The sequence below is a fragment of the Anticarsia gemmatalis genome, chromosome 26, assembly GCF_050436995.1.
Source record: "Anticarsia gemmatalis isolate Benzon Research Colony breed Stoneville strain chromosome 26, ilAntGemm2 primary, whole genome shotgun sequence".
Lineage (NCBI taxonomy): Eukaryota > Metazoa > Arthropoda > Insecta > Lepidoptera > Erebidae > Anticarsia > Anticarsia gemmatalis.
In genome coordinates, this window is record NC_134770.1 from 5,809,350 (window position 1) to 5,835,000 (window position 25,651).

Below are 25,651 nucleotides of genomic sequence, written 5' to 3' on the forward strand. Positions count from 1 at the left end.
TTTGAAGACGTCACGACGACGCCGATGAATAATCTTCATAAGTTTTCTTGACATGCCACGTGTTAAACCTTATTGGGACAGCGTAAGGGTTTTGTGATGGGCTTTAGTGGGTCAATGACCGATTGAAAGGTTTTATGAAGTTAAATGCAGCTTTATATAAGCTTGTTTTAAGTTTTTGGTTACAACAAGATAAGTTTTATATAGAAATAATATTTAAATCTTTATTTACAGGAGCAATGAGTATCAATATCTGCAGTTTGATTTCCGAAGTAATGCCTGAAAATGCAGTTTTTTCATCATCTTTATTTCACTTACAAAACTGCCAATATATGAAATATTGAGCTACTTTTAGTCTCAATATAAAAAGAAGATCAGAAAAAAAACCCTATTATACACTACATGGTATTTAAAACGATTCAGTGGTTTAGCCGTAAAAGCGCTACAGATAGATACAAATTCACGTTTAAATTATTATACATAGGTATTGTTTGCCACAGTCGTAATGAGGGTAACTTCAGTAGAAAAGAAAAATATGGAAACACGAATAAAACATACATTTCTCAGTAAATGATACACCATAAGACAAACGGTTGTCATTAAAGAATAATAAAATAGATCTTTACCTTGTTTATACGGAAAAGTTTCATTATTTCTTTGCACAATTCCCGTTCTCGTTTGCAAGCATTGGCTGAAGGGTATGAATTAATTGGTTCCGATGTCAAGAGGTAACAGGCAAATAGTACGTAGAACAATAAATATATTGTGATATTGCTTTGGATACGCAAATTGGATGCGATAAAGAAAACTATCGATTCTGTACAATTGGTACTTTCGAGTAACGAAAGTTTGACATTACAAATGTATTGCAAAAATAGTTTCTACGGTGCCCGCTAGAGGCGCTGATCTCATTTTCATACAACATTTTTCGATAGCTAGCCGGTTGTCAGTATTTGATAGTGGCAGAGAATGGCGGTACAGAAGCTATGTGTTTATGATAATGTGTCTTTAATTTTAATATACCACGGCTACTTTTTGAATTCTGTATAATTGCTTCTACCTTGCCTAAAATCATCCTTCATCTTCGTGAAGGTTTAACAAGGTTTGAAGGAATTACTGAAGGTTTGATTTCATCTACCTATTAATCTGTCGTACACCTGTCAAAGAACACCTGTAATTGGGAGTCTGGTGACCATCGCCCTTTAGATTTACATTCGTCTTCTTTGGCTTCCATCTCAGGCATTTAATCTCTCGACACGCACTCACTCAATTGACTGACTATTTTGTATAGAGGCCTATTGGAATCGTAATAACTTATACTTTTTATGTTACTATTAATAAAGATTTCTTCCGATTGTTAACAATACGTAATAAAACCTTATTCGAAACTACATTAGTAGAAATTTCCAACCAAAAACAGGTCACTTTCAAACAAATCGATTGGTCAAATAAGTAAGAACATTACGAGAATATATTTGTCGTTTCAGACCCAATAAGAAGACGCGGACCCCAGAATCTGACCCTAACAGTCATAAACTAGTCTGAAAAGTATCAGAGCGGTCCAAATAAATTGACTGAAAATATTAATGTAAGTGAAAGTAAATTATTCGGGTTCGGTCTTGCTAGGTAGAAACTACTTTTGTCTGTAGACTTGGTTCTAACGATATGAGTTCGAAAAATATTGTTCTAATATGGGTGAAGCAAATTATTTAACAGAACCATTATTAAGAAACACATTTTTTTCTTTTTTTTATTATTGTCGTAGATGTTTCTTTGTTTGATACATCAATATTTTACATGAAACGTCTGCCTTGTTTGACACATAAATCCAGATAAATTTCTAAAAATAATAAACCTATTATGAAAAAGCATTGAAGAATAGAAAGTATAGTTTTGTAGTGTATAATATTCGTAAATGATATACGCAAATATTCTTGACTTTTCCCGGAAAATTGTGAATTGCGGGAAATATTAAAACCAGAAAAATTAAAAGAGATTCAAAATGTTGTATGATATGAATATATATTTTTCAGCGGTCCCGAGAATCACTGAAACCATTTGACAGTTTTATTTTTATTCTAAAGGTTTTCAGGTATGGAATTTGAAATCAGCGACTCGTGGAAACTGTGACATGAAAAATGAATAATTGAACACCACTTGGAACATTTATTTATTATTTTTAGAATATCATTAATGTTTTAGCATCAGATCTTTTCAGTGGAAGACAAAAATGTGCCATTAAGCTATTTGCTTTCGCAGGTTAGAGTTAGATTATCTTTATCTTCGTGAAACTGCCATTGGGGTAAAAACGATATACGATCTAATCACTCTCGTGATTATCTATGAGGATATGAATTATTTCTGGTCAGTTACTTATTTCTGTTAAGTTTATATATTCATAAAGTAGACTGCAGTTTGGTAACTTGTCTGAGGTATAGTAATAGACTCGCTCCCTGTTACAGAGGATTAGGATTGTAAATAACGAAATATAATTGTATGTCGAATAACTCCACTTACAAATATGAAGATTATAGAATAAACTTCAAAACTGTTAGTTTTGTTTGTATATCGTCTCCCTTTATAAAACGATGACATTTTTTTAACCCATGACTGTCCGTCCCACTACTAGACAAGGGGCTCCATCCTATTACTTCTTTTTAACGATCACTATATTTATAAAAATAAATTACCTACATACTTCCATTACACGGTAAAGTACAAGAGTGATCCATTTTATCCTATTTCATAAGCGATATTCACGTCAACGCGGTTATTAGATTTTAAATTAAAGTTTTTATGAAGAGGAAGCTCGTTTAGCTCCTGTCAAACACATGGGGAGACATTGTTGAAACGTTTTGTGATTATATTTATGTAGATTGATGAGAAAATAACATGTAATTATGTGTTGATATTATGTTACAAGCAACATACATGTTAAGGACAAAAAGCTCTATAAACTCTACATCTTCTTACTTACTCAGCTTGGCAGTCGAACCATTAAATACCATTGATGCGGCAACCACTAGAATCATTGCGTCACATTAGTCGCCAAAACTTTTTTATCAATAAGTATTAAAAACTAGAAAGAAAGAAAGAAAGTCTTTTTTTTCTTTTCTATTAAATACTAGTTTCTGCCGACAAGTTCTTCCATGTGAAAAGATTTCCAAAGTTAGTAGTATCCTCAATGTGTTCATTAAGGTAATAAGCTATCAATGTTGCAAATTTCATCGAAATCCGCCCAGTAGTTTTTTAATGAAAGATTAAGAAACAGACAGATAGATACATTCATCCGTCCTCGTAAAATTTCGCATTCATAGTATATCAAAGCGATGCCATCGCATTAGTTACTACAATTAAGTAGGTAGTACGTAACGAATAAAAATAATATCTACGAAAATATAGCCCAAAACCTTTTTACGCCATTAAAATAATATCATCAACTCATAAATAAACACGTCCTGTAAAAATGTTCACGAAATTCCAGTAAATGGGTAATTCCAATAAACTCATTTGCGTCACCCGTGGAATGGAATAAATGGAATTTGTTATTTTTGGAAAATTCACTTAATTTTGTCTCGTTGAGGGATGCAACGTGAGAATTTCCTTTAAAACTGTTAAAATGTACGGATATTTTATATTTTTCTTTTTTCAACTTTTAATGTAAAAGTAAAAAAAGACTTAAATACCGTATTTAGTTACAAGTAAGTAAGAACACAAAGTGAAGTAAGAGGTGTCATTTTATTTTACATAATTGAACATAATTTCTCATGTTATTGAATTTTGAATAGAAGATGTTATTAATCCATACTAATATTATAAATGCGAAAGTAACTCTGTCTGTCTGTCTGTCTGTCTGTCTGTCTGTCTGCTACTCAATCACGCCTAAACTACTGAACCAATTTGCATGAAATTTGGTATGGAGATATTTTGATACCCGAGAAAGGACATAGGCTACTTTTTACCCCGGGAAAATGACGCATTTCCCGGGAAAATTCAGAAAATTCAACGAAGTCGCGAAAAATCAATATTATAATGACATTGAATTAACAAAATTTCGTTGCCATGGCAACTGTTTTAATGGCGGATATGTCTTAGCGCGACTTCGTTATACTAAGAGATATAAATAATTTTGAAAATATTTTTCGTGAAAATAAAAGCATATTTTATATCATCACGCTACTACCAATAGGAGCAGAGTAGGTAACAGTAAAAAGTGTTACAAAAACATGGAAAATTCTGACCCATTCTCTCTTATGTGACGCAAGCGAAGTTGCGCGGGTCAGCTAGTACTCCCATAAATTGAAACGGCAGGTGAAGCTAAGATATTAAAAATATTTTTAGACATAAAGCATATGTATTTATGCTGATATCTCTTTGAAATCCTACTCATAGTATTAATGCGAAACTTTGTAATGATGGATGTATCATGAATTAATTTACTTTAGGACACGTAACATAAAAACTACTAGGCGAATCTAGACGTTATTTAGTACTAGCTGACCCGTGCGGCTCCGCTCGCGTGAATGATTTTTTTTTACTAATACAAAGCTTAATTATTCCTTAACAACAAAATATGCTTTTTTCACGAAAAATATTTTCAAAATTATTTATATCTCATATAACTCTCGCTAAAGCATATCCGCCATTAAAACTGTTGCCATGACAACGGAATTTTGTTAATTCAATGTCATTATAATATTGATTATTCGCGACTTCGGTGGCGAAACCTGAATTTACCCGGGAAATGCGTCATTTTCCCGGGGTAAAAAGTAGCCTATGTCCTTTCTCGAGTATCAAACTATCTCCATACCAAATTTCATGCAAATTGGTTCAGTAGTTTAGGCGTGATTGAGTAGCAGACAGACAGAGTTACTTTCGCATTTATAATATTAGTATGGATAGGTACAGATAGTTTACAATCCTGATTAACACATAGAGTAGGTACTCTTTTTCCCGGGAATTCTTTTCACGCGGTCGCAGCCGCGGGCGAAAGCTAGTATATTTAGAATTTTGACAATTAATAATAAAAAAATTATAACACCGCACTAACTGTTACCGTCTTAAAGTTCCGAGTATTACCGAATTACAACAAAATTGGTCAAGGCCTCATATATTTCGATTAAAATCAATCATGTACAGTTTCCACTATGTTGTGGTAACCTACTGACGTATGTCTATCAGTGCTAGCACATTGTTAATAACATAATGACGAGTGATTGATAGCTGTTATAATTATTTATAAACAGATCATGATCATCTTCTGACTAGAGATGTTACGACATTTGGGAAAATTCCATATATTTGTTGAATTCTTTTTTTTTTTCGGATATCCATATTGATCGTAGGATATATCACTGATTATATCTAAGGTAAATCAATTTGATTTACCATAGATAATAATATAATCCATCAACCAATGTTTTAAGGTAATTTTCAAAGCTGTATGCTCCGCTATTACCTACTTTCGCAAGCAAATATTAATCTGAACAGCGGAATAGAATACATCGAGTTTTTAATGATAACACGAAGAATAAGAAATAATGATTATAAAAAAATATATATTAAGTTTGAAACTACAACCAAAAGCAAATTAATTGTATAAATATTGCCTTAAAAAAGATAATAAAAAAAATGTATCAAGTTTGAAACTATAACCAAAAGTACCTAACTCAATAGTATAATTATTGCCTAAAGACTTATATATTTTCAACTGCTGCTCGACAACAAAAATAATTACTAAGACGTTATCAAAGTAAATATATTATAACACTCTTCTAGCAAATATAATTAGCGGGCTGTAAGTGCAAGATAAACGGAATCACTTACCTAATAACATAAGAAAACACTACTTTCATTTATAGTTAGACCTTGTAGTGTCCCGACTTACGACAGATACTTCAAGTTACGTGAATTTCAGAGTTACGTTATTTTACTGTCCTTTTTTCAGTCATATCTAGCTAAAGTTCATTCATATTCTTGGGAAAATATTGAGAGATAACGTAACGATTGATTTTGTTTTTAATTATTATCAATCTGCTTTTTCCCTGCATTATGTGGCTCTCGTCATCATCACGCAAGCAGTGCAGGGCGAGTCACCTAGTCATTAATAAAAAACAACCTAAACTAACTTGTTATAACTAACAAGCTATTTATATAAGGAATTTAAAGTATTCTCTCGCCATCAAACGTTCAAGTTTCGCGAGTTTACTAGCAATATAAATTAATAATAAAATTTTATAGAAATCTAGTTTCGACTTACCTACTCTCCAACATACGTCACCGTTCCCACTTATCACGTTAGTCCAACATATCACAGTATAAAAGAAAAGAACACTCTCACAACCCTTAATTAAATTACCAGCCAGACTGTAGGAAATAATTCCATTGTGTAACAACAGTATTAAGAATAACTCCTCTGTGTTACGAGATTATTAATAATAATTCTATTTTGTTACTTTATTACGAAAGCGCTGGGGACGTATGGATAATTCGGTGTTATTGTCGCTAAATAATAATAAAGAAATACTTGTATTTTGTTTGAGGGTTTATTATTTGGACAGTAAATTGGAATGAAGGCTCCAACGCAATTATTTTAGTCATTTTACTCAGAGGGTTGTCGTTATTTTATCTGTCAAAGGTTTTATTTACTACCTCAAGGAATCTTATCATGCGAACAAAATTGCAGGCAGAAGGAAGTAATTGCATTGTGATCAACAATTCTCGGAAAAATAGTAGAATTCGATCCAGTCTTGTTATCAACGTTTTGTGCAAAAAGAAAAGAAGCAAAATGAAGTAATCGGAAATTTTACTTATACCTAAACTGTAATTTTAATGATTTCCATTACTTTACCTTAATTCAGTTTTCTTACAAATAATTAACAAAAAAGAAATTATTGACAATTATATAAAATTTAGTAAGAAAAAAAACAATAAGTTAAATTAAATTAAAATAATCCTACTGGGTGTCGTAGAATTTTTCCGCATCGCATTCAACCGGAAACGTGCCCAAAAGGCTGGCCGCATTGCCACGTTGAATGGCAATGCTTACGCGTAGTTTTCTTATCATATACTTATTGCAAATTGATATTTGTTATATTAAAATCCTCCTTAACACAACGACTTATATTAATCTACAGCCAATATCCCCAAACGATCATAAAAGCGAATATCCCTACTAATACCGTGCAACAATAGCCGTTACTAGCAATAATTGCAATGGAAACTTCGATACCACAATGTTATCGGTCTCGGTACCCGAACGATACCGATAGCCATTTGCAGTGGAGCGTTACACAGTGGAACGAGGGTAGTAATGATTGTGATTAGTAATTATGAGAGCCTTTGAAGGAATTTGTTGAGTGATCTTGTAGGTTATATGAGTGGGTTTTCTTAAAGAGGTTGGATTGCTGTGAAGTTAAGCAATTGTTAGTAAGGTAAAGTTTTAGATGGGTGTGTGTTATTTTATGAAATTTAATAAACATTACGTAATGTACGATGAACTAGACTGAAATTACTTTGAACCGGTTTTTTTATTGTATTAGCACAAATGACATAGTTTAGGATTATGCATATTTTTTCTCCTCCTGCTGGACAAGGACCTCCTTCCACAATGAGGGAGGGCTTTAAGTCCACCGTGCGGTTAATAGTTTCGGATGGAAGACTCATTTATTTTCATAACATTACGCTTTATAAACTTCTACCTGCTAACTCAAACATACATACATATAATATACATCTCTACAAACTTTTGCATTTATATTATCATTAGAATTGCAATACGGGTATATCAACCACATTACCAAAATTCTTTAACCACAGTGAATATTCCTACAGAATTTAAAAAACCCCAATAGCTTTCAAACACACATAATCTTCTAGTAATCCTAACTACGTTAACGAGTATAAAAGTAGTAAAAACTAAAAGTATTCCCCTGTAACCGTGAAACTAAATATACAAAAATAAACCGAGTTTTACGAGAGCACAGTTTAACATTAATATGTGTATTTGTACGAAACGAATGACTGTTAGAACGTTTTTGTAAACAGTTTCAGTTACTCATTGGTATTTAAAATGCAGTGTTTTAAGAATATAGACTATCTTTGAAAGATGTTTTTTACGCCTTATCTATCCAATCCTTTCTTACGAAAGGTAATTATTATCTATAATTTTATTGATACTTCGTCGCGTATAACCCGTTCCTGGATACTGATCATTTTAACGTAATAATTTAAGATAGCGATGTATCAGTTGTTATCTTTGATAGAATATAGAAATGGTTGTTAGTGATAGTTGTAATTAGATACTGTAACGTACTGTTTTTTATTCAAAATAGTTGAAAATACATGTTGTCCGTTTCGTTGACGCAATAATAAAAATGGTGGTGGACTAGAGGTTGTAGATTCGAATAACACGCGGGACAAATATTTATGTGATTCAAAAGAATTGGACTTTACTTTTTATTTTAGTTTTTTTTACTATAAACGTAGGTATCAAACAATGCTATTAAAAATGAAAATTCTATATTGAAATTTAGATTTCTTTCCTTTCTTTTTACGATTTTTATAGTATTATAACACAATACGATGATACCAAAAGTAATCGTTCTACAAAGTACTCTAGAATAATGTTCCGATCATACATTTTCAATATTTCTCTTCACAACGATAGGGATTTGAACATTTCAATCGCGTACCATAAAATTCCATAACTCTATTTATGAGTTGTAAAATAACAAACATGCAAGCGTTAAAAGATTTAGCTATGACTAGCTGACCCGCGCAACTTCGCTTGCGTCACATAAGAGAGAATGGACCAAAATTTTCCCTGTTTTTGCAACATTTTGTATTGCTACTCTGCTCCTATTGGTCGTAGCGTAATGATATATAGCCTATAGCCTTCATCGATAAATGAACTATCTAACACTGCAAGAACTTTTCAAATCGGACCAGTGGTTTCCGAGATTAGCGCGTTCAAACAAACGAACAAACAAACAATCAAACAAACAAACTCTTCAGCTTTATAATATTAGTATAGATATTACACATCAAGGCTATTTTAAATATTATTTTATAGCTTAAATATTCGTGCATGACTCAGGATCCGAACCTTGAGCTGAGATATGAATAGTTTATTTATAATTATCGTGCAATAACCTTGCTGATTGGGAAATTCCACTTGAGAGGTTTTTATCGGGGATCAATTTTAGTTAGAAACGAGATGTAACGAGAAGTACAATAGTAGCACATAACATCAATGTTTGACATTGTTTAAAGCTTAATTTTACCGTATAACATACATCACTCTGCTTAAACCCTCATCCATATGAGGCATAGTGTTAAAAATGAAACAAATTAATATTACAAATGTGAAAATCATTCTATCTGTCTCCCTACCTCTTCTTCACGCCCAAACTGCTAGACCGATTTGGATGAAATTTGTACAAAGATAATTTTTGGGACCCAAAAAACAATAATTTTTATTCCGGAGGTTTCACAGGAACGGGACCAATGTGGGTAATAAGCCATATAATGCTCGCACACATATTCGGTTTAGCTATATTTATCGAACAACAAAATCGACTCCACTCTACTACACATTTTCGGTTTTTCCGCCCGGCTCAACCGATTAATGCCGAACCGAATATGACTCCAGCAAGTCGAAGTCATTATATATTCAATTAAATCTTTATTTACTTAGACACTCACTCATCCATCACTTTCCTAAATACACAAAACAAGTACTAACCTACTCGATCACAGTCTTACAGACAAAATGTCGGAGTATACATCTATACTTTCTATACTAATATTATAAAGCTGAAGAGTTTGTTCGTTTGATTGTTTGTTTGTTTGTTTGAACGCGGTAATCTCGGGAACTACTGGCCCGATTTGAAAAATTCTTTCAGTGTTAGATAGCCCATTTATCGAGGAAGGCTAAAGGCTATATATCATCACGCTACGACCAATAGGAGCAGAGTACCAGTGAAAATGTTACAAAAACGGGGAAAATTATGATTCTATTATGTGACGCAAGCGAAGTTGCGCGGGTCAGCTAGTATATATATAGGGTGAATGATTGAAATCCATTCAGTTTGATGTCTCTATTACTAAAATGTCAAATAAAATTGACTCCGCTACATTTATGGGGAACGAGGGACGATTATGAAAATGACCGTTTTGAAATTGAAACTTGTAGATTGAGTCATCAAATTGTAGTCAATGGTTATTGTTAAAGGACCCTTTGATTTACTATAGTTAGTTATGTTACTGTTGGCAACAGGTTCAGTTTCATTATCTAATGCTACAAACATAAATATAATCACGCCTTTTTTCCGTAGAGGCAGGCAGAGTACACTTGAGTTAAAAGTAATTTAATTTGCTAGATGTTTCGGCACCAGCTATTTGTTTGTGTTGTCAATTTTTTTACACCAATATCATGTGCAACTCGTATCCTCGACCCTGGGCGCAGTTATATTGACAATTGACATGTAGACTACTGCATTAGACTCACTGTAAAATAAAGAAGAAATTTTCATTATTATATTTTATTAAGCAAACGGAGTTTTAGAATAACTCAACGAAAGATTCAAACCATACTCTTTAGCCCATAATTTTCTAATATTGATAGTGCTTTAATACGAAGAAACTATTAAACAATTAGCCCATAGATAACACTCGTTTATCTGTATAAAACAGCTTTAAAACATTACACTACCGACCAAAATTCACCGCCCAACATCTGAAGAAACATTATCTTTATCTATTACGCAAAATAATGTTATTTTCAACAATAACATTTTTTATACGGAACATAATTTATTTTGAAAAGCGATAAAATTCTCAAACTTTTGATGTACGGCGTAATGGGCTATCCGATATTATCACGATGTTAAATTTTCCTGCTGAAGATTGTAAACATACGGGGGTGGATCTTGCGCAGGCGGGTCACTAATCTTTTTGAAAAAGTTTCCGAAATTATTTACGTATGTTAATGTTTGTTTTGTAGAAAGCTTTTGTGTTATACTTTTGGATTAACTGTCTAGAATTTTATGAGAAAAACGTTTTAGTGCAGTTCTAGAATAAATAAAAAATGCCACTCTCTTCTAACAATATTTTGCAAGAAACATGAAATTTTGAATTGCCGAACTGCAGGACTTATTTGGCTAGCTTCACAAAATTTTATTTCCTTTTAAAAAGCACTGTAAAAATGTTTCACATAGTTCTATTTTCGCAAAATTAAACTTCATAGAAATAGCTTCATATTAATTAATAAATTAATTACTTAATTCAAATTTGGTCCAAACATTTTCGTTACAAACAATATCTACATCTTTTTTCTCTCAAACAGATTTCTGGTTACCAGACATAATTCAAAATGGCCGCGAAACTACCTAGCGGGCACGTCCATTACCCATCAGTCTTTGTGTTTTCCACCTGAACAAGGCGGTAAGTTTGACGGAAGCCGTTAAACCAGTTATATTCTGAATTTCAGTCGATAGGGATAAGGAGTGACGCATACGATTGATTTAAACTTAAGAGAAAATTGGCGTGTAGCGAGAGTATTTAATCGGATTAGCAGAGTTTTTCTTTGGAGATCGATCGTTGGAATAAATACTAAGTTTTAAATACTAATAAGCTAAGAAAAGATTATAATATTTTTTGCCAACATATTATCAAAGAGTTTGACGGAAGGAGTAACAAAGAGTTTGACGGATTGTATGCTTTATTATTTTGTAGTAATCGTAACGGTACTTTTACTTTGTAGATAATAATATTTATTTTTGGACGATTCTTCATAACTTTGATTATGAACTTTGATCATAACGTTGATTGGTTTCTGCAACTGGTCAAGAAATTTTCGACAACTTTTTTCCTTTACGAAATCATGATTTTAAAACCAATCAACGTTTTCATAAAGAATATAACCTCGATGCCAAAAACGTTCGTCTACGCTGCTCTTTAAACGTAAACTTACTAGTACCTCCGTGATGTTATGACAGCTAAAAATAATAGTCCATTCAGCTGCTCGACTTGTTACCGGAAGGGTTTAGTGTAAGAACGGGTAACGATAGCTGTTATAACGTTGTTATTTGGCTTCACTAACTTTGGTTCGACGTGTAGTTAGTTATAAAATGTTTGATATAACACTGGGAAATTTATAGTCTGCTTAAATTAGACTGCTTGAATACGTTAAGTAATCAACGTCTTTGAAAAACTCGTGGTTGATCAGATTTATAGTTACTGCGTTTAAAATGCAATTTCGCTCTTATAATACTAAACGACGATTGACAATTTTTTATTTGTCATTGGTTTTTATTTGTAATTATTTTATTGACAATCTCAACCGACTTGAAGATGCTTTCATTATATTAAGACGCACCTAAGAGCGCATTATATTACTGTCTTTTAGAATAGCAACTAATACAAGAATACCAAAACCGACTGTACTGGTTGCAATAGTTGCAATGGTTGCAATGGTTGCAATAGCAGTACTGCAGGACAAAAACGCGCTAAGGAATCGATCAGCATAAGTATTATGTATCTCACTTGACAGAAAGTGTTCGTCGAATTGTAAGTCACTATTCAATATATTGCTGCTTTGACGTGACGTGTTAATAACCGTAATCTAATTGAGAAAGCAATGTACAGCATAATGTTTGAAATACACAATAGCCTTCCAGGTCAATAAACTCTAGTATAACAAATCTAAATAACCCCACTAATATTCTACGAAGCATACACCAGTCAAAACTTGTTCCATTACTCTTGTAGCACTCGTCTGTACAATACAAAGTTGGCACGAGTGATTTGTTGAGAGCTCGACTCAAAGAGTTCGTACACACTTTGCACTTAAACCTTAGTCTTGAGTACAATTTTCCGATTGGAAAATGATCTGTGAAGTTCAAAGGAACTTTTTGCTTTGGTCTAGGTTTCGATAGAAATATAAAACGGTTATAAATGTTGATATATATTTTTTTTAATAATTTATTCATATAATAGTACAAAATAATGTTTTACATGTATTCTCCTCGCCAAACTACACATATATATATATATATATGTATATACATATATCTTCTGCCTTAACAGTTCTGTGTATGACTATCTCGGCCCCGGCTTCGGCTATTATCACGGCTTTGGCCTGGGCTTTCGAATTGAAAGCCGAAAGTTTCAGGCTTGCATTTCCAAATCCACAGATTTTTCAGTGGATTTGGAGATGCAAGCCTGGAACAGCCTGAAACGGGCGTGTTAAAAACGTTTAACTAATTCGTTTCATTGAAATTATAGTACCTTATAAGTTGATCATGGTACGTTTTAGATTATTGTATTGCTGACATTTTGTGATTACGTAAAAAAAGGTAAAAATACAAGTCAAACACATCAAATACAGCCAAAACTACAAAAGTACAGATTATTTCCATTAAAACCATGCTTTAAAAGAGTGTTTTACTGTCAAATGAGTCGTGTAACGTGTACGAACTCTTACAATACAAGTAGAAGTGAGAAGAAGTTATCTTAAGTCGGCGATACATCTTGTACAATAGACCGTTTTATTGACCTCGGGTTAGGTTACCGTTTGTTTTGCGCGTAACAAATGTTCGGAGCGAATAAGTTTTGTAGATTATGGTTTTATGTATGTGATTTATAAGTCTAACTTCATAGGACTAAGCAACAATAAAAACATTATATATAAGTCCTTCTTGGAGTGATGTAGAGTTAAAGACTCATAGCTCGTTTTGTATTATTATTATCGGCACTAGTGGCCCACACCGGCTTCGCACGGGTTACGATGGCTTAACTTCAATAAGTTTACTACAAAAATCTTCCTAAAAGATTACGAAAGTAAAGTAAAGTAAAAATCCGATCTGTAGATATTGGTTTAATTGCAAGAAGACGGAAGACAGACACGACGCGGGGACTTTATTTTACAAATATGAGAGATGATGAAACTGATTTTGTCTGTGCTTCATTACGGTCAAAATCGATACAAGAGTCTGACTAAGATTGAAGGCCAAATAAGAGATTATATCTTGAGTTAGGACATATGTTGTTACTAAGGCTACTTTCTTTTTCCATGGAAGCCTGGAATAATGGACAAAAGCCAGACTTTCATTTGACATTATCGGTAACACTATAAAGAAATTTTCAGCGTTTGCCTTTCACCATGATGTTTCTCATGAACCGTGATAGACATTTTAATAGCTATTCTATTTTTGTTGCCAATATAACAAAAATTACAAAACAGCATTAAATAAATATTGGAGGCTGATTCCCATGCAACAAACGTGAATTTATGCTATATTACTAATAATGAAACCCTTCATGCGCTAGTCCAACTTGCACTAAGCCGGTGTTTTTTAATAACATACGTTTTAATTACGTTCTCTAAGTAAAACTCAAAGTAAAGGTATGAAAGCAGTATAAAATTAATTGCAACAGTAAAGGGTTGGATTAAGTAGTGCGGCCGGGTTTAAGTAATATTAAGTTATTTCGTGATACGGGTACATGGGACGAGAGGTTATGTTATGTACGATAGACTTATGTTCTGTGAGAGGCTTTATATCTGTACGGGATTGAGACATTCCGTGGAAATTACTGATCTCTTCATTGGTTTCAAGATTGGTTTTTTCTTATTCTTTTCTTATGTTATTATTTTTGTCATTTGCTGCAAGCGTCTGCAGTCTTAAACTTTTGAAATCAGCTTTCAAATGAGTACAGATTATTATCTGGCTCAAGGCCTTATTGCTCTTTCGTTAGGAGAAGGCTCTTGCTCAGCAGTAGCAGCAGGATAGTCATAAGTTAGAAAGTGAAGTCCGGTTAAAAATAACACATTATATTGGCAGAAACGATTGCTTTTCAGTATTGAATAAAGATAATGCAAAATTTTTGCAATATGTTTATGATTTTTATTTAAATGAGACTACTGTAGAGGTAAATATTGCACGTGATACTCCCAAAATATTTGTTTAAATCAATAAATTATTCCTGAATGCTCGCGTAAAACAAACTCAAACCTTACAAGTAAACATATAATATAATACAAGTAAACTCGTAACTTGAAGGCTTAAATCTGTCTGGATAGAACTTGGATCGTTTGTTGACCTAACCGGGAGGAATGTGGATCGTTTTAATTATATCTATTGTAACTGACAGCTCAGGAGAAATACTGGATAGTGTGGAGAAATGGGGAGCTAATTGACTGTTTTCCTGTAATTATTTTTGCTGAGAGAATTGTGTTTTTGTTTTGATTTTAGTTCTTGGTTGTCATTTATTTTTTCTAAAACAATTTGTTTATCAGGAATCTTAGGTAGGTGCCGACTACAAAGAGAAGCAATGATGCGTGCACTGTACACAAAATTAAATATTGTCTCTTAATTTGTGAGGAATAATTTCTAATAGCAACTGCAACTGCGGCGTGACAAGATGTGTGCAGTCTGCAGTTACGTGCAGTTTGCAGTTGATAATCCTATTTTAAAAGGAAGTACCTAAACCTATTGAAGTTACAAAGTGACTAAAAAGTTAACTATACCTCTGTATGACTTAAAAAAAAATTACTATTTATATCTAGCAATTAAAATAATCCAAAACAAACATAAGTGCGAATATTTGTCCCAAATATTTTAAACTGAACTTCAATTTAGGACTCTAGTTTTAAACAGACGTACAAACACTGCATTCCATATTATCATGACAATAGTGCAGACACAACACAACTTCAGCGATTGTTTTTAGCTAACGGACAGCTCAATGAGAATAATAGTTCTATTGTTAGTTGATAAAGGTCAAACAGCCAGTGTATTTCAACTGGACTTATGACGTTTTTGAGTTAGAACTTGAATGTTTGGTGGTTTACATTTTGGTATTTGATGTAGTTTCAAGTTTTGAAGTGTGTTTACGCCTTGTAATGAAATATCTAGTTAAGCTGGCATGCTGCATATTTAGTTTTCAGTGTAGAATGATTTAAAGCAATAAATTGACAAAAATGTTTCTATAATGGGATTTAAAAAGAAGGAAGTTATCATTTAACGAATATTTTTGAAACATATCGTGATAAAATCTAGCATACATTCAGGTTATTTAATAGTTATCATAGAATTTGAAAATACCGCATTCATTCTGGATTCCAGGCAATCACATCAAAAGTACAACATGGATGTTGGTTAGGATATTTTTTCATGCGGACGAAGTTACGAGTAAAAGCTAGTAATATAACGGTTACGCTGTTAAATATATGGATAATGGATGGGAAAATATAAAAATTTCAAGAGTATTCAATATTTATCACTCCTCAAGCCCAAGTTTAGGATCCACCAAGGCTATATTACTATTCTCACCACACATGACCTTGTCTACAATTCCATTATTTTGCAGAACTCGTCAAACTTGTAACGGCATCTCAAGCTTGCGGTTACTCGATCTAAGTTCACATCTCAAAGCGTATGAGTTTAAGATTAGTTTGATATTGGTATCAGAATAACGACCGCTTAGTTTTCACGACTTTCAAGGTCGAAAGTGGTGAATTGAGACTGTGTTTAAGGATTTTTGAGAAATTACTCCACATATGTGTTTTGATTACGTTTTCATCTTAAATTGCAAGCAACCCTTTTTATATTCTGCATAAAAGAACAATTAAGAACATTTTAAATGAAAATAAAAATATTGATTAAGTGCGGCATTAAAATTATAGAAAACAACAATCCTAGTAGAATCAAAGTATTATTTATGGGTTAATACATCCGGATTGGACGTATCGATAGAAACTGTTAAAATACTTCTTGAATGTAAAACGAAAACAATGTTTTTTTAATAACTAAAGTATTTCATACATGTTTTTCCTTTTCCTTTTTTCTTCCTAACCAACATTTAAACTCAAAACTCCTAGGCAGACGTAACATTCTCTTTATCCAAACATAACCTAAGCACAAGCAATTAAATCTACAATAGTTAGTAAACTATTACAAGGGAGGTACTAAACAGAATTCACTTAACAGATAACGCAAATACAATTGTGAGCCGTGGCAGGCTTGCGACGCTTGCGAGCTAAGAGTTACTTCATGACGGGCTGCAGTTAGTTAGGATAATCGATGCAACATCTTAGTAGTGAATTGAATGGTAGAAATGGTAGTTAGATTTGTAAAATAGATGAGATAAAAGATTAATAATATCCTATTTTATGAGACTGTGTTAATGGCAAAACGTAGTACTTCCTATTCCCTTGCCAACATCGGTTGTGACATGATTACTTGTATGTATAAATAATTACAACGGCGATGTGTTCTTCGACTCACACAGCTGTTGGCTGCCTAATTTAACCTTTGTAGGATCTGAAATAACCGCCGTTATTTTAAAAGCATCTGATATTCGGAAAGGGAGTACAGCCTTCGGTGTGCCAGTTAGCCTGCGATACTGGCCAGTGTGACCTGCGCCAAAACATCAGGCATTTCAAGGTAAAATGTATACCTAGTCGCAGTGGATTCCCGTATAATGTACCTAATTAACGTGTAATAGAAGGTTTAAAGTTATAGTGTTAATAAACGTTTGATGTAATTAAAGATTTAAACACAATTTAACTGTGCTTTAAATTTTAAGTTCTTGTGCAACCAAATCTGAGCCTCGAGGATCCAAGGAAATTTCGCTTCTGAAAAATGAATATAATTAAAAATATAATAAATAATAAAGAAAAACATCAAACAAAATTACGATACAACAAAGTTCTCCTTTCTTGTGAATTCACAATTAATATAACAATCAATGGACCGTTCTAATCATGATTAATTATTGACGAGAAACTTTTTAAAATTAAACCCGAAGGAAGTTCTGTACAGCCTTTCTGATTGATTACTTACTAATGAGGTAAGGCTTTATTGATAAATGAAAAACTAAACTTTTTGTTTTAATTATGTTGTGAGATTGAAAAGTTAGGGACTTAGTTTTGGACTTATGGAGTACTAGAGGCCGCCCGCGACTTCGTCCGTGTGGAAATCCTTCCCGTGTAAATCCCGATCCCTCGGGAACTCCGGGATAAAAAGTAGCCTATGTGTTATTCTGGGTCTTCAGCTACCTATGTATCAAATTTCATTGTAATCGGTTTTGTAGTATTTGCGTGAAAAAGTAACAAACATCCATGCATAAATACATTCTCACAAACTTTCGCATTTATAATTAAATATTAGTAGGGTGGTAAGGTGCTTTAGACTTTATATAGAGCATTCTAAGTTTTGGAAGTAGGTTCTTAACAGAAGTTTATTTTAAAATATATCGCCTTTCAAGAACTCTTGGTTTTTTAAATAAGCAGTTGCGATATTTATTCTGGTTTATTTTTAACTATTGGTGTGAAGATAACCATAATAATATGTTTTGTACAAAAAAGTATATTGGATGTATAATTCCTTTTTTTTTCTTTTAAAAAGACAACTCCCGTACTAAAAATTGCTCTTGTGTCGCGGGTATGCCGTTGTTAGTATGGCTTTTCCAGACATACAAACAACGGACACAAAGCGCGACCAGACAAGAAACAATTATTTGTGCATCCCACAAATAATAGATAATTGTTCCGTGTGGGAATCGAACCCACGACCTCCCGACGCAATGGTAGCGGCGTGGTGACCTTAACCACTGCTCAGCGGAGGCAGTTCAAATTCAAGATAAACTCCTTTAAACTCCAAATTCGGTGAAACGACGTCGAAGATGTAAAATGTACAGTTCCTACATTTAATGTTTCGAATAAAACACAGCGGCCATTTCCTTGAAACAAAATTCCCATACTTTATAGGTTTTTGTGGTACATAAAATAAGATTTTTATGTTATTGTCCAATGTTCTGGCTTCAAGCCAACGCACCTGAAGATCCGGTATATACGAACTGTATCCCGCAGTCTTTCTCGCTGTTTCCTACCTTTAAAGTTTTAGTAGTTGTGTTCCGTAGTTCTACTTGCATTTATTTATTTTTATTTTATTATTTTTTCCTTTTTTCAGGCTACTGAGGCCCATAGATAATATAACAAACAAAATACAGCTTAAAAATATAACTATACTAATACATACATAATATAACTTATATACACAATTACTACTATTATGCAATTACTCTCCTTCCATAAGTTGAAGCGGGATATGATGACAAAGACGTTTTACTTTATGCTATCGTAGACAACAAAATTATAAGGTGTTAAAAACTAGCCCAGTGTGAGTTAGACTCGCTTACAAAGGATTCCGTACAATGATTTATCTGGGAAAATTTCAACTATTTCACTATCACGGTTCAGACGAGTGAGTGACAGACGGACGGCTAGCGAAGTCTGCGGGAAGGGAATCGAAAAAAGAGAGACGGTCTTTGTAAAATTTTATATAGGTGACAATGGAGAATGTTAACAAATTTGGATTATTAGCTCTCCATATTCTCTGTTAAAAATAAAAAATACTAGTGAAAGAATTACTTTGATACGTCAATTAGTTTCCGATTTATAAGTAAAACAAGTTGTAACCGCGCGAGTCGGTGTCACGTCATTGTACATTACTCTAAGTCTGGCTCACATAGTCTTTTTTAATAATATTTACTATTATTACAATTTAAATGTAATAAGCAGACGAAAACACAACAAAATACTGCATAAGCTATTACATCTACGGCTGGAGACTTGATATTAAGCGGGACGCGGCCCGCGCGGCATGGTGTACTATGACGTCACGCTGTTAGCGGGACTCGATATTTTTTGAAACTTTGAATGCTTGTAAAATCAAAACAACTTGGTATTTTTGACTAAAACAAAAACTAATTTTCATGTAAATGTACAGGCTTTACTGAGTCAAAATTTCAAGCGATTTGGCATACCATAAACAAAAACTTAACTCCTTTTAATAGTCTTTGATACACAGATAGTATCTAACCTAAATTAACACAAAATAGTTTTTACCACGGGAAATCTTTTCTGGCGAATAAAGTCGAGAGTGAAAGCTTGTTATATCATATTGAATTTATTCCGTACAAATGGCAATACCATTTTAATTCTATTTAGTTTTTATTTTTATTCAAGTTTATTCTTTTTCTTTTTTTTTGTTTTTATTCAGTACAATAAAGAGTTTTTTCATTTCAATATGGCAAGTCAAGTCCTTCGATTCTCAAACAAACAAACAAAAATAACTTTATGATACCAATACAGATTACATAAGAAACAATAAAATGATGCCGGTAGATTTATTATTTTCATTTGTGGCAATATCGTACAGGAATCGTTATTGAAGTGGCCTCTTGGCATGGAATACGCATAAAATAACGATGAGGATCATGGTAACTTAAATGTGCTATTTGTATCAAGTACATATTATTGGAAATACATACTTTTGCAGTTGTGTATTTATTTGAGGCAGATGTATATCAAAAGGAGTGTTAATAGCAAATTGATTTTTAAATAATAAGTTAACAATTGCCAATTTAATATATACAAACGTATGTACTTCTATCATCATTTTTAATTGGATCTAAATCTATTTAGAAATTTAGTCGTGGCTTCGTTTGTTAATTTTAGTCATTGTTATTAGTCAAATTGGAAATATAGTATTTTATTATGTATTTTTTCTATCTGGGAATAAAAAGGCTTTTTTATTTTTTTTTATTTTTATAATTTTTTTATTTTTTTATTTTTTATTTTATTATTAGTCAAATTATTTTTTTAGATGTTTCACACATGCTTTCGTCATGTCAATATATTAAGATGAAACATAAAAATTGGATAGTATTTTGATATATATGATTTGAAAATATGTTTGATAACTCTTTACGATGAGGTTTTCCCTATAAATAGTTCAAAAACTAAATCAACCTACATTTTATTCTTGCAAAACTTATATTTAGATGAACTTTTTCTTGTAAATTAAATCCTTAGTTACAGTATTTACCCAAAATCTTTCTACCAGTATCCAGCAAAGCATAAATAACAGTGTTCCTAATGGATCAGACATTTCTACAATTAAGCCTATTATCAGTGCCCAAATTAAACGTCCATTGTACAACCTGAATCAGGGCTTATCTGATTCAAACCGATAGCTATTCCAAAGCCCTTTGTACGTCTACGAACTATCGTATACGACACAAGAATCGGCCGGGAAATCGAATTCTGTACTTTATTAGATTTAGAGAGGAGTGTGTGTGTTATTAAGTATTAGTAATATTATAGTATTGTGTTGTTTTGTATTGGTTATTGGAGTTTTCTGCTATAGTTGTTGCTTTAGTAGCGCGTGGTTTAGTTGTATATTGAATTATTTCTGAAGGTTATTACAGTAGTTACAAACAGATTTAAGTATATGTTACGTTCTTAGTATAAAGTCTTGTTATTCAGATTTCCACTGATACAATTTTACTTTATTGTAAGGATTATTTTAGCATTTAAATATCTTAAAAATCGGAATAAGAGCCAGCTTGCGAGCACGGTCAGTATTACAATGATCTTTTTATTAAATAATTTTGAAATAAAAATTATTTCAGAGTGAAATATTACATTTGGCGCTCATTTGAACCCTATGAAAATACGAATCTGTGTCTGTGTGAAGTTTTTGACATGCCTGAAAGAGAAGCTCTAATTCCCGTACTATATTAAAAATTATATTACAACAACAATTTTAAAGTATACCAACAAGAATTTACACCTTACAAGGTAAATCCCGAGGGTCAAACCCACATCTCAACAATAAAATATCTCTCTTTATCCTCAACCTTCGAAACATGACATCATAATACCGGTGTCATTTAAAATACGAACTTGTGTTACGTGTCATCCGTTCCCGAGATTATCGCGGACAGACAGACATTATCTAAATGGAACAGATTGTAGTGATGGTGGTACAATTTTGACAAATTATGGAATATTACAGTGAATTTCCTACATCTCTCTAGATGTGAGAGATTTTTTTTTAATTTCGAGCTGTTTACGTACAATATTATTAATGCGTTTCTAACTTCATGTCTAAACTGCTGCACCGATTTGGATACTTTTTTTTACCACAATAGTTTGACATCAAAGAAGCCCTTTTTTATATATAATATGTTTTATCTCGAAAATTACACGGAAATGAAATGATATTGACTTGACAATTGCTATTTGAATTGATAACCACAGGGACAGACTTTTTACGTGCTTACAAAAACACAAAGACGCTCAATTTTACCACTATGCAACTATCCATCTATAGAATTATCATGCTTAGGTTGCTAAACCCACAGATCGTTTACCGACCGTTGCAATTAGCTAAGGCCTATACCAACATAGGTACTAAACACATATTTACAAACAAATAACAGCCAGTCTTTACTTCAAAAATGAGGTTCAACAAACGCAAAATTTTCAGCAGCAGAATACATTTCCGCAGGCAATTTCTTTACCGTAATAAATAAAGAAATATTGTGTAAAGACCCGTCATATTTTGGAACTGCTGTATATTCCAACCAATCTTTCCACTTAACACAAAAGCAGCTCTATTTTGAAGCACTTAAAGTGTATATTGGTTTGTGTTTCATAGAAAAACAAAAAGGTTGTTTTCAGCCAACTAGAGTAAATTGATAAGTGTTTAATATAATGCTAATAAAAAAGATGAATGTGTTTGTTTTTATGAAAACTGTGTATAATGGGGTAGTAATGTGTAGGGGACAGTGTAAGGTATAATATAATTTTTATGTTGTTTTCCATTACTTTGGGACTGTATGTTTCACGAATAGATTGTGAGTATATTAATGTACTTTTGTTAGGTTCTGTTGACTGGTTGAAAACGTAGGCAAAATATTTTAGGTTTCTAATGAAATCATAATCGTAATAATGTTTAATTTTTGTTCTCGGATTGAATAAGCGTCCCACTGCTATACTCCTCTCTTGTTTTAATTAATCTTTCTTAGTTATCTTTTTTTTTAATATTCTTATAGTACTGTTTATTGGCATTTAAGGTATTGTTCGCGTATATTGTACTCAAAGGTTTCATTTAAAATTTTACCTTTTAATTTCCTTCTTCAGATCCTGATGACCACTCTAGCTTAAATCTGTAACAAAAAAAAAACGAGAAATAAATTTTATACAAAATCCAATAAAAAAATTGTCTTACGCACTAAAATCTAATTACAAGAGAACACGCCCGCGCTTAGTCCTTTCCATACGTCCTATTCGTCTAGTCCTTACAGTAAACTGAGAAATAACATCTTGATTGGAGTGTATAATAATTCTATGAGACTCCTATTTCCCGAAATAAATGTATTTCAATAACTGTGCACAGCTCAAAGCCGCTTATCTATCAGTATGTGTATCACGTATCTCATTTGACAACTAGTGTACGTCAAATTAATGGTCACTATTCAATACATTCATACGGGGCTACTTTTGAATGCAGGAGTTAATTTAAAACAGAAATAAATGGATATGTTTAAAGACAATTACACTATTTGAAATGCTGCAATCTTATTTATAGCGATATTTAGTACCAAGAACCAGAAAATTGAACTAGTCGCTAGCTTTTTATGCGAGCTATTTACTTATTCCTATAACAAAATTAACCCCAGATAGCCGAGTGGTATAAGTTGATATCTCCCACGACAGTGGTCGCAGGTTCGAACCCGAGGCAACACACCAATGGCTTTTTGAAGTTATGTGTGTATTAGAAATAACTATCAAATGCTCCAACGGTTAAGGAAAACATCGTGAGGAAACCTTGCATGCCTAAAAATTTGTATAATAATTGAAGGCATACAACTCGCACTTGGACAGCGTGGTGGACTCAAAGCCTAACCCCTCCCTTATTAGGGTTAGTCCCGCTATGGTATGGTCCCGGTATGGCACCCTCTTAAAATACCTATCAAAAAGTCCCGCTATGGTACCCTTCAGTTTTTGGTACTGTTGTAAAGAAAAGTTATACAATGCGTTAAGAAAAAAATAGTAATATTATTACCTAATAAAATTACCTAATAAAAAATATCTTTTCTTAAACTATTATAGTTAAGCAAGATAATATTTATTAATACTATTTTTTAAACAAATCACGCTCGGTAATTGTCGTTTCACTTCAGGTAGTTACCTGACCAACCGGTTTTTTCGTAAAACAATAGAGACGAGCCCTTCCTCGAATTCGTATCTAGCTCTTCCCTTTTGTTTTTATGAAAATAGAGAGAGACAGTATTATTCCGGGTTTAGTTTGCTATTTGCAGCTGTACTTTTGCGATATGAGTAATTAGGATAGCTTGTTAGTTTATCTATCGCAATGTCTGGGTCAAGTAGTTCACGTGGTGTAAATTTAATAATTATTGACAGTCGACGCGGTGGAAAAACTTTATTACGTGCCGGACATAAATATATTAAACGCAGAGAAAATAAAAATTCAAGTACTTGGCATTGTGTAAATAGGAGAAATAGTATTAAATGTAGTGGATATATAACTATTGAGAATACCAATAATACAATAATTAAAGATTATAAACACAGTGATCAGTGCGTGCCACATTTTGAAGACAATGAAGTTCAAATGGCTATAAGTGAGTGCAAAAAAGAAGTAAATTCAAATTACGGATCAGTACAGAAAATTTTCGAAAAACACATGGGTAACTTAAAAGACAAAGGGGTAATTAATATATTTGTCTAGTTGGTTGTTGATTATTTTTGTAGTTTATATAAATTTACAATTACTGCCTTTTCTCAATGTTGATTATCTGTAACTAATATTTATGTCTGGATGTTGTTTTTATTTGTAGTTTATAATATTTACAGTAATACTTTTCTGAGATGTGGAATTTTTTATATTTTTTTTATTGTTGATTATTGGTAATTAATATTGTTGATTATTTTAAAAATTACATTGCAATTAATATTTCGTTTTACTGTTTGATATTTTTTTATAAATATTTTGAATTAATAAAAGACTGATTTAATATCGCAAACAGACGTTTTATTGATGCACTCCTAAAAGTATTTATTTATAGATACACTTTTCTTTTCAGTTGTACCTTCTATTGTCTAACGTAGATCTAAAAGATGGGTACCATAGCGGGACTTTTTGATAGGTATTTTAAGAGGGTGCCATACCGGGACCATACCATAGCGGGACTAACCGCCTTATTACGGGAGGAGGCCTTTGCCCATCAGTGGGACATTAATGGGTTGAATTTATTATTATTATAATCCTATTTTACGGTAACGTCTTAATCACTATAACCTAGGAGAACAAACAATGTGCAGCAAAGTGACCTTCAAATAGTTGTCGACTGAGATACGTGATATCTCCCCTGATCCGAGTGAATCCCTTATAGCAATAGTCTGTCGAAGCATGCTCATCCAGGCACGTTCATACTTGCGCTCGAGTAAACAAATTACCACAAAATTGAGCGGATTAAACAATGCTCATTTCACTGCGGTTTCGTTCAATGAAATATTCAGACAGTATTTATCATGGACTGTATTTGACCTTCATGTTAAACTGCGAATTTATCATCATTAAATGCAGTAAATACGAGAATGTTTTACCAGGGATGGAAAGTCTATCTCGTCCTGTATGACAAGATGTATGGATGTGAATGTAATGAAATGTGTAGCGTTTTTTGGTTCTTCCTACCCCATAGGATAAAGCCGTAATTTTATGTATGTAGGATTCTCTTAAAGAGGCAGGCCTTAGTTTTTACTTTGGATGCCTAA

The 25,651-nt window shown here is 32.7% G+C and overlaps 1 protein-coding gene across 2 annotated transcripts in view; it reads right to left on the minus strand.

Annotated features, from left to right (window-relative positions):
- Positions 1–25,651, minus strand: part of SPR (G protein-coupled sex peptide receptor) — a 338,586-nt gene that overhangs the window by 172,212 nt on the left and 140,723 nt on the right. For both annotated transcript variants that reach the window (XM_076131649.1, XM_076131648.1), the window contains exon 4: positions 22,974–23,019. The gene's annotated coding sequence lies outside the window, so the exon portion shown is untranslated. The remainder of the gene's footprint in view (positions 1–22,973; positions 23,020–25,651) is intronic.